We start from the raw sequence: 15,635 nt of genomic DNA, 5'->3' as shown, positions 1-15,635 counted from the left end.
CATTTTCAAAGTGTAATATAGTTTTCTATATCATATAAACTATCAACACGTGAAGATATCTTTAATGATTTTCCTCAAATGAAAATATACGTAAAACTATTTGTTTAATGACCATTTTGTTATGGTTTTGTGTTACGCATTTAATATATATTTTTTATACTGTGAAAGTGATTTGTTTTTAACAGGACTAAAAATAATGAGTACAGTACAGAGTGTGTTGTTTTCATATGTAACTTTCAATATGATAGCAATACACGTATTTTTTGTTTCTCTATCTCAATGACATTGAACTATGAATATGCCTCGTTTTGAAGTTCATTTAAGAACTTGGCAGACTCCTTAAATCCTAGTGAAGAGCTGGTCAGACATTGAACAAAACAACGCTGGTCTGAACATATATATATCACGACAGTTTGTTGAGATAGAATATTGATCAAAAAGCTGTAGTATCAAACATTTAATGTATTACAATATTTTTGTAAGTTGTGTTTTATGTTTCCTACATATACCACTGTTTTATTGGATTGTTTTAATTTGTTTGTACTGTGATGTCATACTGACGTCAAGTTACGTCTTAACTTTCATCTAGGCGTTGATGATCTGATGATAACCGTTGCAATATACAGGTGTGAGTTTGCAATGAACAGTTTATAAACCACTGAACAAGCATTCAGAATTATGTTGATTTACAATAAATCATATTATCTCTCCCGTGTGAATATTATGTTTTGTTATATTAATCCCATGTTTTCACGTTTAAATATTATGTTTTGTTATATCAATCCCATGTTTTCACGTTTAAATATTATGTTTTGTTATATTAATCCCATGTTTCCACGTGTAAATATTATGTTTTGTTATATTAATTCCATGTTTTCACGTGTAAATATTATCATTTGATAATGACATCGTCGGTAAGTCACATATGACGTCAAAAATAGGAAAATGAAGTAAGATATTTTCATGTAATATCGATGAAATTCCTTCTTAGTTTTTCTCACCAATCTCATAACAAATGAAAATTAAATTACGATTCTTGGACATGCATATATGTATGTATATATGTGTGTTATGGGAAGTGTGATAGATGTGTGCGCGCCTTTGTATATGTAGTGAATGATATGATGTAAGACATATCATTGTCTAAATGTGATTTCACAATAAAATCAGTTGATATAATACAATGGAAACTGGTGCAGTCGAAAACTTTAATTTGTATAGACAGGTGTTTATAATGAAAGATGATAAAACGATGAATAGTGATTTTTTTTCTGTTTCATGAGATTAATATATTTCGTGTGTTTTGGGGTGTTTTCATTTTGATTTAATTGTCGCTCAAATGACGAGTTTTGTGAAGCGCATTTGATATGGAACTTAATTATTGTGAATGAAATAAGGAGAAATAACTCTTGATAATACTAAATATACTTCAAAGAGAGTGAGAACTGATATATATCCGAGGTTATGTTGATTCTTTTAAATCAATCGATCATATCTGTCCTAATCAATAATAAACGAAATGTCGATCATAAGAACTCCTGTGGTTATGTTATCTTTGATATTTATATACACGAAAGTGAAGTGTTGAAAAAACATAATTTGAACTCAAAATGGATTAACTACGGCAGAATTATGAACAAATATATTCATATGTGAAGACCATTCCAAACAAAAAAGGCAAACAAAGCATGAGGGAAATATTCCTCCGCTTCATCGATAACACCCCATGTGTATCTAGATCAAATCTAAAAAATGTCACGTTCTCTACGTGGAAATCGAGAAAGCGGCGACACCACAAGGAACCCTAATACGCAACGGCATTAACAAAAATGTCGACCGTCGTATCGCGCAAAGAATTCAAATATGTCCCAATCGATTCATGATGGCGGCAGGAAAACCAGCCCATAATCCTCATCAACCTCATCCTCGATACTCCATGGGTTAAGCTCACTATCGATCTCTGCACCCCTGGAATATGTCATAGAAAAATCGAAGGCTCAGTGTGTACCGCCTTGTGAATGAGACAGGAAGACTAGTTTGATCCTTTGATGTACATCAAAAGAATCTCGCGGTCGTGTAACGGTAAAAATTATTGGCTTTGAAGTTGGGTATCGCTTCTTTGTTATCTGCAATGGATAAGTATCAGCCTTATGATTGGTCAGGTTTTTTCACCTGACACCAATCAAATAGCTAGCCGTGTGCCTTCAATTCTGCTATGACATATTCCAGGGGTGCAGAGAGCAAAGGTGAGCTTCAACACTGGAGTATCGAGAATGCATCAACCTGGATATCTCGAATATCTGTGTTGTAAGTTTGTCCATCCACAGTCAATATCTATCACGGGAGTCATGATATTCTTGAATACCAAACTAACTGTGACATGTAAATGGCGTATTTGAGGAATTATGGATGTTAATATCAAGAAAAAGAAAGTTCACTATCTAAATCGAAATCATCAGGCTTATCGTACAGCTTAATAATGCTAAGGCGTCCATGTTAGTCATGATGAAACTAAAGATCGAGGAAAGCGGCTGAAGTAGAAGAGTCTGCAGTGTCCTTGATTTCTAACACAGGTGGATGTATACGATAGACGTGGTCAATAAATGTCTTGTTTTAACAGAAACCACATAGTGGATACATCTGGAACTGAAATTGAATAATATTTATCAGGCCCATTTGAAAACAAAAATAAATCGGCCAGGAGGGGCGCAGCTTGTTCAAAAAGGAATACCAACAGTTTACTGGAATATCCTGCAAACGAAAGATATTTTAACCGGGAACTTTTTCATTCTCACGATATCATCTTCAGCATATTTCCGTTTGGCCTTTTTCTACTTATTTTTACAGAATAAACTACGAAATAATTTACAACTACATTTATACATTTATGGCATGCACCTATTGTGTATTTATGGTTTGTATTTGTCATTTGTAGATTTGCGTTAATCAGGGAATTTGCGCGCAATAAACAACCAAATTGAACCATAAGCGGTGTTGAGTGGTATTTTAATGGCCCTTGCATTGGAACCGGCTACATAATTATGACGCTGTTTGCATCTCTTGGAAATTAAAAACTCTCATAATAAGAGAACGAATGATTTCCTTCAGTTGTCTATGAAGAATAGTAGTTTATAGTATGGGAAGTCAAACGTACATAAATATGGTCGGAGAAGCAATAAGACAAAGACGAGGATTACATTTTTGAGGTAGACGCCACTTTGTCAGGACATAAAAATTAGCCAATGACACAACACAAAGGGCAGGACAAAGATCATACTACTTCTTATTACTACTGGATTCTAACGCTGCTGTTAAAGTAAGCCAATTTAGCAGTCAATATTATCCTCTTTTCCTCTCTAATAATTCCACGTATAATGATAGATTTGAATGCAGATATCTTTAAAATATTCCATTTGTTAATGAACATTATGCAGAGATACTGTGGGAAGTTAGATGAATTCGGAAAGTTCTGTGGAATACTGACTACGAAAGTAAAGCCAGAAAGCATTTACATAAAAGTTAGTTTGTCATTGGAGAAATTAAAAAAAAATGCTGACGACACATAAGCATAAAGGTCAAAATAATGATATTGTGGAAAGGTTATGTATCACAACCAGTAAGTGTTTATGTGTGACGTTTCGATGACTAGTACGGTATGTACTCCGTCAACTACATCAGATAAATGACAAGTGAATTAAGCCTGTGTACACAAAGGCTTAACATATGCACGAGTTGGCAATAAACAATATATATCGAAGTCCATTCGGATACGCTGTATGCATATGTATACAACTACATTTAAAATCGAAGTCGATTTGGATTTGCTATCAGCGTATATACACAAAGGCGTAAAAAAATGTACGAGTTGGCAATGTACATTTAAAATCGAAGACATTTCGGACACGCTATAAGTGTATGTGATGTTTGGTGTTATAATATGTACGAAATGACAAGGTGCTTCCAAAGATGTGTAAAACCCATCCTCGGTACTCCAGGGGTTACGCTCACTTACGCTCTCAGCACCCTTAAATATATAATGAAAACATCGACGTCTCAGTGTGCGCCACCTTGTGGATGATACAAATAGACTACAATTCATACTTACCAACCTAAAAAATATTTAGAAATAAAAAGAATAATACGTTATTTTTATAGAATACAACGAAGGGTTAATAGAATCTCTCACCCCCTTGTGGGTGAGATAGGGGAATCTCAACCCGAGGGGGAAGATTCTTAAGTTGCCAAACACGAGGCTTTGCCTAGTGTTTAGCAACTTAAGAATCTTTTCCCGAGAGTTGAGATTACCCTATCTCACCCACAAGTGGTGAATGATTCTTTTTCTCTTACCCTGTTCTCCCATTGTGTATCATGTACACAATGTAATGTTAACGTCTCAGGCTAAATTCAGGGGAATCCCCCCGTCTCAACCCTAGGGTGGGACAAGGAAATTTCACACCAGTAACAGTGCGGTACACCTGTCCAGGGTAAGAGAAAAAAGTGTCTTTACCACCATTTATAACTATAAACATTTGCAACTTTTTGCTACAGCAGATAATTTATCATTCAACTAGTATTCTACGTTAATCGTGCCAAAGTAAATAGCAGAAACAAAGTAAAGGTATATTGTACCTTCGAGGACTGATAATCTACCGGCTGAGTCAATCACCGTGTTCTTAAATCTATAAGCAAAATTACGGCATAAGAAAGTACCTTCTTTAAATTTTGTTTGTCGATGCAGGAGTCCAAACAAAGAAAAGATTTCCCCATTGTCATTTACTCCATTTACTTCTCATAAGCAATAACGATTGCCAAAAAAAAGCAGAAACGTGTCTAAAGTGTTCCGAATCATCTGTACAGTAATAAGGAAAAGTTGTCTAAAAATTATAACCTGACACCAATAACTTTATGCTACGATAGATTACATGTGACCAGTTACTTTGATGATTATGAAAATAAATTACTTCGTCATGTGATTGATCTTTCCCGACGCGGACGGCACAGTGGAAAATTTTTTTCGAGGATTAACATGGAAAGTAACAGGAACGGAGGTTTTTGCGCGCCCGAGAGTTCGTTATTTGATTGTTTACACTTTTTACCTTCTGATTCTTAAATATTGTTCACGTATCTAGGTGTGTACAAAATTTAAGTTCAATCGGAACAGTAGGAAGTACCGAAATACGTCGGTAAATACTATTTTCACGAGGTTGGATTGAGTGTCCACGGAGGAATGAGTGTCCAGGTAAGTGTTCGCGCGCCCGAGAATTCGTTAATCAATATTTTTTACTTCTGTCTTCTGATTCATAAATATTTTTTCACTTACCTAGCTGTGTGCAAAATATCAGGTTGACCATAACAGTAGAATGTACCGAAATTTATCGTTAATTATATGCCTACGATAACTGCTAAGAGTTGTACATGTAGTTATATACGAGTTACTTCCCTTCCAAAGCATTCTCTGCCTATTTTGATGGCTGTTACTGAAATTTATATACATAGTACTTACAAAAATGTGTAATAAAATGTCTGTTGCTGTATAATACACCTACGACCATCAACGTATATTGTTTGGTTTCAACAAATGTTATTGTGTTAACAAAAGGATTAGACAACAGGCAGTGCCTATACAAGTCTTCTCCTGAACCGGTACAACATAGATACATTTACACTGAATAATAAGGTATATTTTATTTTACAAAATTGTTGATAATTAATTACTTATTGAGATTATTGACATATTTCACAGAAATCAAGCCTGAAATAAGAATAATTCGGACAGAAAAAGAAACAAGAACAACTGCCTGATTTGACAAAGTATTATATTAAGATTACTAGGATTGCACTGTTTAATGATCAAAGATTAAAGATCTTATACATTATAATTTATTTATGTTTATGACGTCTTTCATTTAAAGTTTCCATATTTACCTCAAGATATAGTTTTCGATGAGATGTCCCACTTTTTAACCCCGATATAATTTCCATAGCTATCCAATGGTACAGTCATTCCAGATAATATCAACATACCAAAGCACAGGTCTTACTTAATCATTTATGATTAAAGACAAGAGGGGCGTGCTTTCTATTCCTTCTATACACTGTAAAACGTATATACGTAATCAGATTGGAGGGAGTACATATTAATTATATATATGTCAATAAATATTAACAATATAATTGTAAATCATTCATTACGATTAGTCACGCCATTGCAAGGGACTTTTCAAAGATTATCTTTAATTTGTTTGGTCATTATATATTGTTGGGTTGGGGAAGCGTGTTTTCGAGACATTCAATACACTTTTTTCGAAAATTGTGTGGCCCTAAAAAGGGCCGTTTTAATCTGAGTAGTTTCCTACTTAATCTGACTGCAGTACAGGGTTAGCTTCAGTTGTCTTGCGTAACGGGTCTCCATTGTCTGTGTTAGGTGGACGCCGTCCTTGAATGCAGCAGCCGTGAGGTGTTGTAGTCCGCACAGTTTCCAAAATGTAACGTTATCTTCCGTTTTGAATAATTGACATAGACGCGTGTTTATTCTGGTTCTTTGTATTTCATATTTCTCTGGTGACATATATATGCCGCGGTCTGTATCGCTGGAACAGGCTACCAACTATCACCTGGCATCCTTTCTCTACAAACATAGCGACAACGTCACATATGTCGCTGACAATGTCATCTGGGTCTGATGTGGGGCCGATGTCGTTTCCATCCAATCTGTTGGAACACCCGGTCGACATCAAGATCACGGATCTTCTTCGATAGTAGAAGTGTCCTGGTTGTTGAACCACGGATTTCTGACAGCTGGACATCGTCGGATTGCAGGAGAGAGTTTCAAGCCATCCTGGCAATGAAGCTGTGTCCAATGATTGCGAAACGCATGATGATGTTTACAGGTTTACCTTTCTTTTTTTTTCATTTCATTTCATTTTTGTTGATTTACTTGAAAGAGAGAGTTGTGTCGAGTCGTTCGCGTGAAACTCTTATCACAACATAATTACCGTTTGTATTGTCCATTCAGACACGGGCACGAGACAGTAATTATCTTATTATAATTATCTATCACCTTGCCCTAGTNTTTGTCCATTTTACAACGAAGTAAGAACACAATATATTGACAGATATTACAGAATTAGACCGTCTATGTTTAAATTAATTAATTTACTTTCTGTTAGAAGTAAGAGGAAATTGAATAATCTTTCCAAATTTTTAATTTCTGCTTCACAACTGAGATCAAATGAATAATTACACATATTGTCCATCCTCCATAATATGTCTGTATTGCTGTGTATCACTCACTCAATTTTGTAAAATGTATTGTAATGTTTATGCTGATTAGCCGAAAGGCTAAAGGCCAATAAACTAAACTAAACACCCTACTTTGCCTTTTTTTTCTACAGTCTCCCTTTTACTTGACCCATTTTGCCACAATAGGAACACCTTTGGGTAGCTCGGTTGTGACCGATATCCATCGGCACCGCTTTAGCGCCAATGTCCGCTGGTTCTCCCCTCTATCGTTACCATAATTATACCTACTGGAATTATTTGCTCTCAATTGAAACCTTTTTCTAAGGTTCTTTTCTGCAATAGCAGTGGTAATGGCGGCCTGGAGGGTTTGTGGTTATATCTCATAACCTTGCATTTTAGGGGGTCCTAACGCAATCTATCAACAGCAACATATATCAGCTATCGCTCTTCAGCTAAATTGCCGACTTGCATATCAACAAAGGAGTCTGCGGCCACAACCAATAATCTCCCGGCAAAATTCTGGACGCTCTCATCCTGTCTTTGCTTCGTTTTCCGAAACAACATAAATGCATGCTGGGGATCTGTTACCTCAGCGAATTTCGAAGTTAACTCTGCTTTAAGTTTTACCCAAGTACCACGTGGGTGTTCGTCAGGAAAATGTTTTATAAAATCACTAGCTTGTAAGACAACTAATCTTATGTTTCCCCGTAAAAGAAGCATACATTTCTACGGACCTAATTCACTCTTTGAATTGCGTTGGGTCCCCTCAATACTACTTACACTACTCGCTATGCCCGGGGTATTTATGGCCGACGTGAGTCCTGTTAACTTGGCTCTCAAATTATATAATAACATTCCCACATTTGATTCCGCCATTTTTCACTCATTGATCAGACCCAAATAGCCACTTACCTGACAATTATGCACTTGTCGGTCGCATCTGTCTTGTAGCCTGACGGGTTCTCTGGTACTGTACTCCTTATAGCGTGTGCTCACTCTTTGGTTGATATTTTACAGTTTTTTACCAAAAAACAATTGGTTAAGCTATCACGACCCATTCGTAATTTTGGTCACAGCACCAATTAATCCAACCATGTGTTACATAACACCATAACACGCTGACATCCCATGTGGACTTTTATTCACTTTGCATTGTGGCCGCGACAATCTTATTTTGCCCCCTTATGGAGTAGACTCCCTCTCTCAAGTCTATTGAAGCATCCCTCTCTCACTCCTCGGTCTTTAGGAGCCTCTAATTACGCACGTGCGACAATTAAAGCTATCTTCTAATCTTACTTTCCCCTACCAAAACAACAATACTTAGATGTACCATATGACAATGACAGTTACCCCTGTCTGGTTTGGGGAGTTCACACTCTCGTTCCTATCTCTATGTCATCCATGACGGACCTGGTCGCCACTAGATCGATAGCACTGAAGCATTATCTTCCATTCCACAGCCCCATGTCCGTTACTGCACGGTGTTACCAAAATCCTAAGATTTGACCTCAAATGTCCTTTTGACCAAAGTGTTGCTCTCTAATGTTACCCACTATCCTACACGTTATGAGATGGTTCAAATCTATAAAGAGTTACCTAATTAAGTAATTATCGGCCTATTTTGTTACATAAGTCCAATTTACATACTTTATTCACATGAGGTCTATGCTAAGATTTGTTTGTACCAAGCATCAGTTAAGTCGGTGCTGCTGCAAGGAGTAGTGCGATTATTTATTTTTCAAACAAAGAGGCATAACCGAATTATAGGGAATGTTACTCTAATTTACAGTGGCTTTGGAATTAAAATGACATTTTGGTGTTGGGACAACAATGAATTTATTATCTGTTTGGAAAATTTCTTTAAATTTGTTCACTAAATTTGGTGTTAGATCGGTAAGAAGCCCTTCTAAAAACGTTCAATAAAATTGGTTAGCTGAGGTCGTTAAGAATCATTTGTGGTGTCATTGATTGGAGTGGTCGCTGGTTGCGTTAGACAGATGGTCGCTTAATACAGTTAAATTGCATAGTCGAAACGTTCGGGAGGAAAGAAAAGTGGTCGCACAAAACAGAAGGTCGTTGAAAACAAATGGTGGCTTGAGCAGATTCGATTGTATTTAATTGATTGACAACCCTGCTTAGTAAGGTTTGGCTTGGTTTATTTATCAGGGATAACGTCCTACAACAGCTAAAGTCAGGGAATAACACCTACCATTTTTCAGGACTTTGGTTTGTCCCGGCCTGGCAAAGCCCAATGCCTTACTTACTTGGGCGAACGTTCAACACTAAAGCCAAGAGTACGGTTGTGCCAAGCAAGGCGCTTAGAAAGGTCGTTAGAAGAAGAAAGAAATTTAAAAATCCCAAATATTGCAAATAGGTATAGCAGATCTATTTTGGTGGCTTGTGTTTCCGAGTAGAGGGGACTAAAGAAAATCCCTAATTCTGCATGGCTTCACCAATTAGTCGCCACTTATGAATCGTGCAGTAGGTAACAACATTTGTATTCTTTTCTCGATCCCCGACCTGCAGGGATTGCCATCTTATGCTTATGTGCACTACAATTTAAATCGGCGCAGTACTTAGAAAGTTGCAGTTGGAATAACATTTTAAAACAAGAGGGTATAATACAATGTAGCCGTACATAGCTGAGGTAATCCTTTCTGTAATTTATTGAACAAACAGAACAAACAGCGTTTTCAAACAAAGAGGCATAACTCCATTAAAAACGTAAGGTAAAGTTCTGGTATCTACTGTATTCTTATTCCCTTTATGTAAGTGATATGTGCAACAAATATCATTGAAATTGATGCAGAACGTTAGGAGGAGAAGTGGTAAAATGTTTTAACAAAGGGACATAATCATAGAAAAGGAGTCTTATTCTAATTGATATATATTATTATTCCTATACCCTTATAACATAAGCTTTATTTATTTTACAACAATAATGAAACAACGTATTTCAACTGATATTAATCACTTTTTGTGGCCCGGATGTTTGCTCGCGGAGGATCTAAATGTGGTGCTACCTTACTGAAACATACTGCCGAAGACACCCAGCAGGACACCCCACCCAGTCAATTTATACTGACAACGGGCGAACCAGTTTCCCACTCGTAAATTGCTGAGCGTTAAGCAGGAGTAGAAACTACCATTTTTACAGACTCTGGTATGTCTCGGCCAGGGGACAGAACCCAAAGCCTTCCTCACAGGGGCGAACGCTCAACTAAAGGCCAAAGGTAGGGTTTGTCAAGGGAGACGTTAGGAAGAAGAAAGTTGTTAAGAAAGGAGAGAAAAGATAAGATCCCAAATTTAGTAGCTTCTTACGATCATGCAATGGGGGCAGCAGGTACAATTCTTACGCCCTACCTGCTTGACAATACTTATTACAAATGACTATCTTAACTCCATTGTGACAAAGTTAAAGGACGAATTCCAGGCAGATATCCACAGGGAGAGCGAGGAAAGTGTCAATTTACTTAAAGGAAGAATTAATTCGCTCGAGTCTGAGAACGAGGATCTGATAGAAAAGGTCATCATCCTTGAACAGAGAGTAACCGTTTCGGGGAATTCATCAGCGACCTTGGTCATCGCTACTACGACCCGACCCATCAGAACGAGAATCACTAGATTGTCAATAATCGTCTGAAAGTTCCCTACGATCAGACGGCATCGACATCGCACATAGACTGTGGAGGCTTGAGAATACCAAGAACAGAGGCGTGATTGTTAAGCTCACACATCGACGGAAAAAACACGAACTTATCAAGGCTCCAAGGATACTGAAGGGATCTGGATTCACAGTATTCGAGGACCTCGCTAACCAGCAAAGATTCAAGGAGGCTTACCACTTGGACTGTGTACAGAATATTCCTATAGTGTAAATGGGATGTTATTCGTAATACTTAAAAACGGGCGAAAAGGAAACTATGTCATAATACAAAATTCACTGCACAATATCTTGAAAATGACGCTAACTTTGGCTACAGAAGGAATTAACTACATCAACTAGAACGGTAGACCGTGACTTGTGCCTTTTTGACCATTGTTAAAAGTGCGTTTCCTTAGTGATATTCTAATTTTGTGAGTTTTCGTTTTCGTTGTGATTTTTTGTGAGGTTTTAATGTTTTTGAATTCGCTTTTACAAACTGCTATCGTAATCTTTATTTTCCCTGTGACGGTTAGTCTTTTGATATAAAAATATTCTCAATAACATAACGACATGCTTTATATTCAAAACAACAATTACTTCCTCTATACGGCACATGTACGTTTCGATACAAGGTCTGTCTCAGTCTTTGGTAGCTTCATTCACCTTTAACTGTTTTGATCAAATTGTTCACCTCATTAATATTAAAGTATGTTTCTCTGGATAGTCTGTCCTGGAACTATTACCAGTATCTAAAAGAGTGGGGGGGTTTCGTGTAACGGTAAATGTAGCTTTTGATACGTGATTTTTGTATCTAACGTTCTTACATGATACACTTGTATAAAAAAAAAATCCTTTCACTCGCTCATGCACTGATACCTATTCCATGCCGTGTATGATCGGTATGGTACTGTTTTTATTGTGTTAAATATATATACTCAGGGCTTTGTTTTTCACAACTAGTATGTGATTTTTTTCCTTTGGTGCTTTTTGTTTTTAATAATGTATTCTTTAATATTTGAAGAAAAATTCCGGATTTACTGTTACGAATCTTTCAGATGTTACTATATCGTGCAGAATTCCGGTGTAATTCCCGGTGTATTCCAAAGCCTAGTGTGAAACGTTTCTCCTTTCTGTTTGAAGCGTGAGTATGTCAGTGGTTATCAAATCGAGACCTCATACATATGATTTTAGGTTATACTTTCTTCTTCCTACTATTTATCTCTTTCCTGACTGGAATGCTAGACTTACTATTAGAAAAACATGTGCGGAAGTTTTATCAATCAGGTTAAAGAATTACAAAAATAATCAGGGTGATGATATCAAAGACTGCCCTATCCTAATTTCCACGTATACAGATTACACCACACGTATATTAGATGGTTCTGAAAGACCACTGAGAGAAGCGCTTAATGAATTAAAAAGTTTTTCTAAAAGTTCTGGTTTAAAGATTAACGTTAGCAAGACACAGGTAACGGGGTTGACAGTATAAGATTTAGTGATGTCAGCTTTTTACCAGAAATAAACCTATATTGGGGAAAGGAAAAATATATATTGGGAAAAGAGTTCAGCTTGAATATGACCAAAACAAACTCATCAAACTGAAGCTCCTAATTAGACTGGAGTAGAAGGTCATTGACACCTATCGGGAAAATTCATATTATAATATCACTTACGTTTTCTAAAGTCAATCATCTTTTTATTGATCTACCTAACCCAGATACTTATTTTATATCAACTTTGAATTCGATTATGTTTAAGTATATTTGGAACAGTAAAACTGACAAAGTAAAGAGGAATGTTATTATACAAAGCTATATGAATGGTAGCTTAAAAATGGTTAACTTAGAGGCTTTTATTAATTCTATGAACCTGAGTTGGGTCAAGAGACTTTTACTAAGTGAAGATAAATGGCAGTTTGTTATTAAGTCTATTGTATACATTAACCTACTTGTCAATGTTGGTGATGACGTTTTACAAACATGTTATGATAGATGCAATAACCAGTTCTGGAAAGATATCCTGAAGGCATTGGAAAGACTTAGAAAGGCTGAGAAGAAAAACCCATTTGGACAAGGGAAAGAGGTTACAAAAACTCCAATATGGTTTAATAGACAAATATGTGTTAATAGAGCGTCAGTGTTTTATAGAGAATGGTACAACAAAGGGTTAATTGTAATCAGTGATTTAATCAAGAAAGAAAACTCCTTTTTCATGCGTTTATAGATTTATTTCAAACAGATATTCTGACTTGCGATATTTTTATGGCTGCCCTTTTCGAAGAAGTTCAGTCTTTTTTTGCAAAATTTTGAATCTCTTTTCGATGCATTGCTAATTTCTCTTCAATACAATAAAATCACTTTCATACTAGGATTGTTTACACAAACAAAATGATTAAATAAGATCGACAACGAAATTCTTTTAATAATTAAGCAATTTATATACAGTTCTAGATGTGACAATAGAAAGTTGAATAACAACACTCTTATTGCAGATTTACGGCATATTGGAAGAAATGGATGCGGCTAATAGAGCTTCTAGATTAGTTATAAATAATAATCGCTATCTCTGGTGTCAATCCTAAGAATTCAATAATATAATATTTTAGCAACATATCTCTATGCCTATCATTTCTTTTCTTGTTCTTTTCTTCTTTCCTGTTTTTCCTTCCTTTTAGCAATTGCAGGAATTGTATCTGTTTGTAGATAGAGTGTATGTGAGTGTGCGCGAGTGAAAGCGTAAAGGAGTGGGTACAACTCTCGATGCTTTTTAGATTAAGAGCAGTGTATGCTTTGGTTCTGTAATCAAGTGTACATGTAGTTATATGTATAAAAATATTGTCGTTGTACATTTGATTAGTATTGGTCATTTAGACTTGCTCTGATCAAAGCGAGGAAGCTATTACTTACATTTACATTTCTATTTGAGATATATTCCATTAAAACATTATTAACATTCTCTAATAATAAATAAAAAAAAATACCGAAAGATTACCTCATTATTCACCCAAGTCATTATCTTATTAGGGGCTTAGCTATATCGTTCCTGCCTCCTCCGGTCAGAGCTTATAAAACATTTACATGTAAACCATCATATTACAGGAGAAGCTAAAAGTTTAATAACAAAATATAACGTTCGTAGAAAAAGCCTACAGATTACTTATCAAACATTACAGATTGCACAGATGAAGCCCAGTATATATCATATTAAACATTATACAGGTCATAGGAGAAACTACCAGTTTGCTTATCAGACATTAAAACAAAACAAAATAGCTCACAATCAACATTACCTTATCAAGTATAAGACATCACAAATGAGAAGCATATACTTTTCATTTTTTTATATTTGAAGTTCACAGAAAAACCTCACAATTAGCATATCAAATAAGGGATTTGACAGGAGAAACCTACAGTTTACACATATTCGAAAACAATTCTGCGTTGCCAATCGCTCGCATCCAATGAAATCGCATCTTACATATAGCGCTGTTGACGAAGGAAAACAGTCATGTCGACACCCTGTACGGAAGCACTGTGTCGCTTATGTCGGAGTGTTTTGCCTCCAAACAAAAGGCGCACGATCTTTGGGGACACTTCAGGGGTGTTAAATCAGTTGGTGGAAATCCTTGACTACGTGCCACATGTAAATGATGACATGGGAAAATATGTGCTGCCTTTGGATTGTTTCCATATTTCTCTATCATTTATGCTCCGCCTCGACATACACGTGCTTATGTCAACATGCCAATGGAGTGTGTATGTAACGGTCATTCTGATTGGTTAAAAAATATTGGGAGAAAAGCGATAACTCGGTATATCCGCTAGATGGCAGTGGCGAGAATTATGAAAACACGGCTATAACCGCCACAGGTAAGTGAAGTGTATACGAAGCGAACATTTGGCTAGCGAAGATGCAGTTTACAAATTTAACTTTATAAAGTGCATAGGAGAAACCTAAAGTCTACATATCAAAGTTCATAAAGTGCATTGGAAAAACCTAAGTCTACATATCAAACTTCATAAAGTGCCTAGGAGAAACCTAAAGTCTACATATCAAATTCATAAAATGCACAAGAGAAACTTACAGGTTACAAATCAAACTTCATATCAAACGTACCTAAGCTATACAGTGAAAAGGCTTAAAAACAAGAGGCCCAGAGTGTCTGTATCGCTCATCTGAATGTTTCAGCAGTAATAGGAAAATATTCTTGTTTAAAAATTTACTGTACTACAAATAGTTCAATACCAAACTGTGTCGGCTCCATCCGTTGAAGCTTCCAGCAAAATATTATATGATTCTATGCTTTTTTATTCTTCTTCAGAAGTTGTTTAAAATGTTTGACATATTTGACTCCTATGACGTTGAAAGTAGGTCAAGTTAATTTTCCTTCTTAACCTTTGTCGGGCTCCATCCCAAGAACATACCAGCCAAAAATGGATATTCTATATCTTTCGGTTCTCAAGAAGAAATCGTTTGACAAATTTGACCCCAGTGACCTTGCAAGTATGTCAAAGTCATTTTCATTTTCAAACTTTGTCGGGCTCTATTCCAAGAAGTTATAAGCCAAACATGAAGATTCAATACCTTTCATATCTTCAAAAGAAGTCGTTTGAAATATTTGACACATTTGACCCCTGTGACCTTGAAAGTCGGTCAGGGTCATTTTCGTTCTCAAACTTTGTCGGGCTCCTACCAACAAAGCTGGCAGCCAATTATCATGAATCTAGGCATGTCTATTCTTCAGAAG

The sequence above is a fragment of the Mizuhopecten yessoensis genome, unplaced genomic scaffold (assembly GCF_002113885.1).
Source record: "Mizuhopecten yessoensis strain PY_sf001 unplaced genomic scaffold, ASM211388v2 scaffold716315, whole genome shotgun sequence".
In the NCBI taxonomy this organism is placed as follows: Eukaryota; Metazoa; Mollusca; class Bivalvia; order Pectinida; family Pectinidae; genus Mizuhopecten; species Mizuhopecten yessoensis.
Note: the sequence above shows the minus strand (reverse complement) of the source record.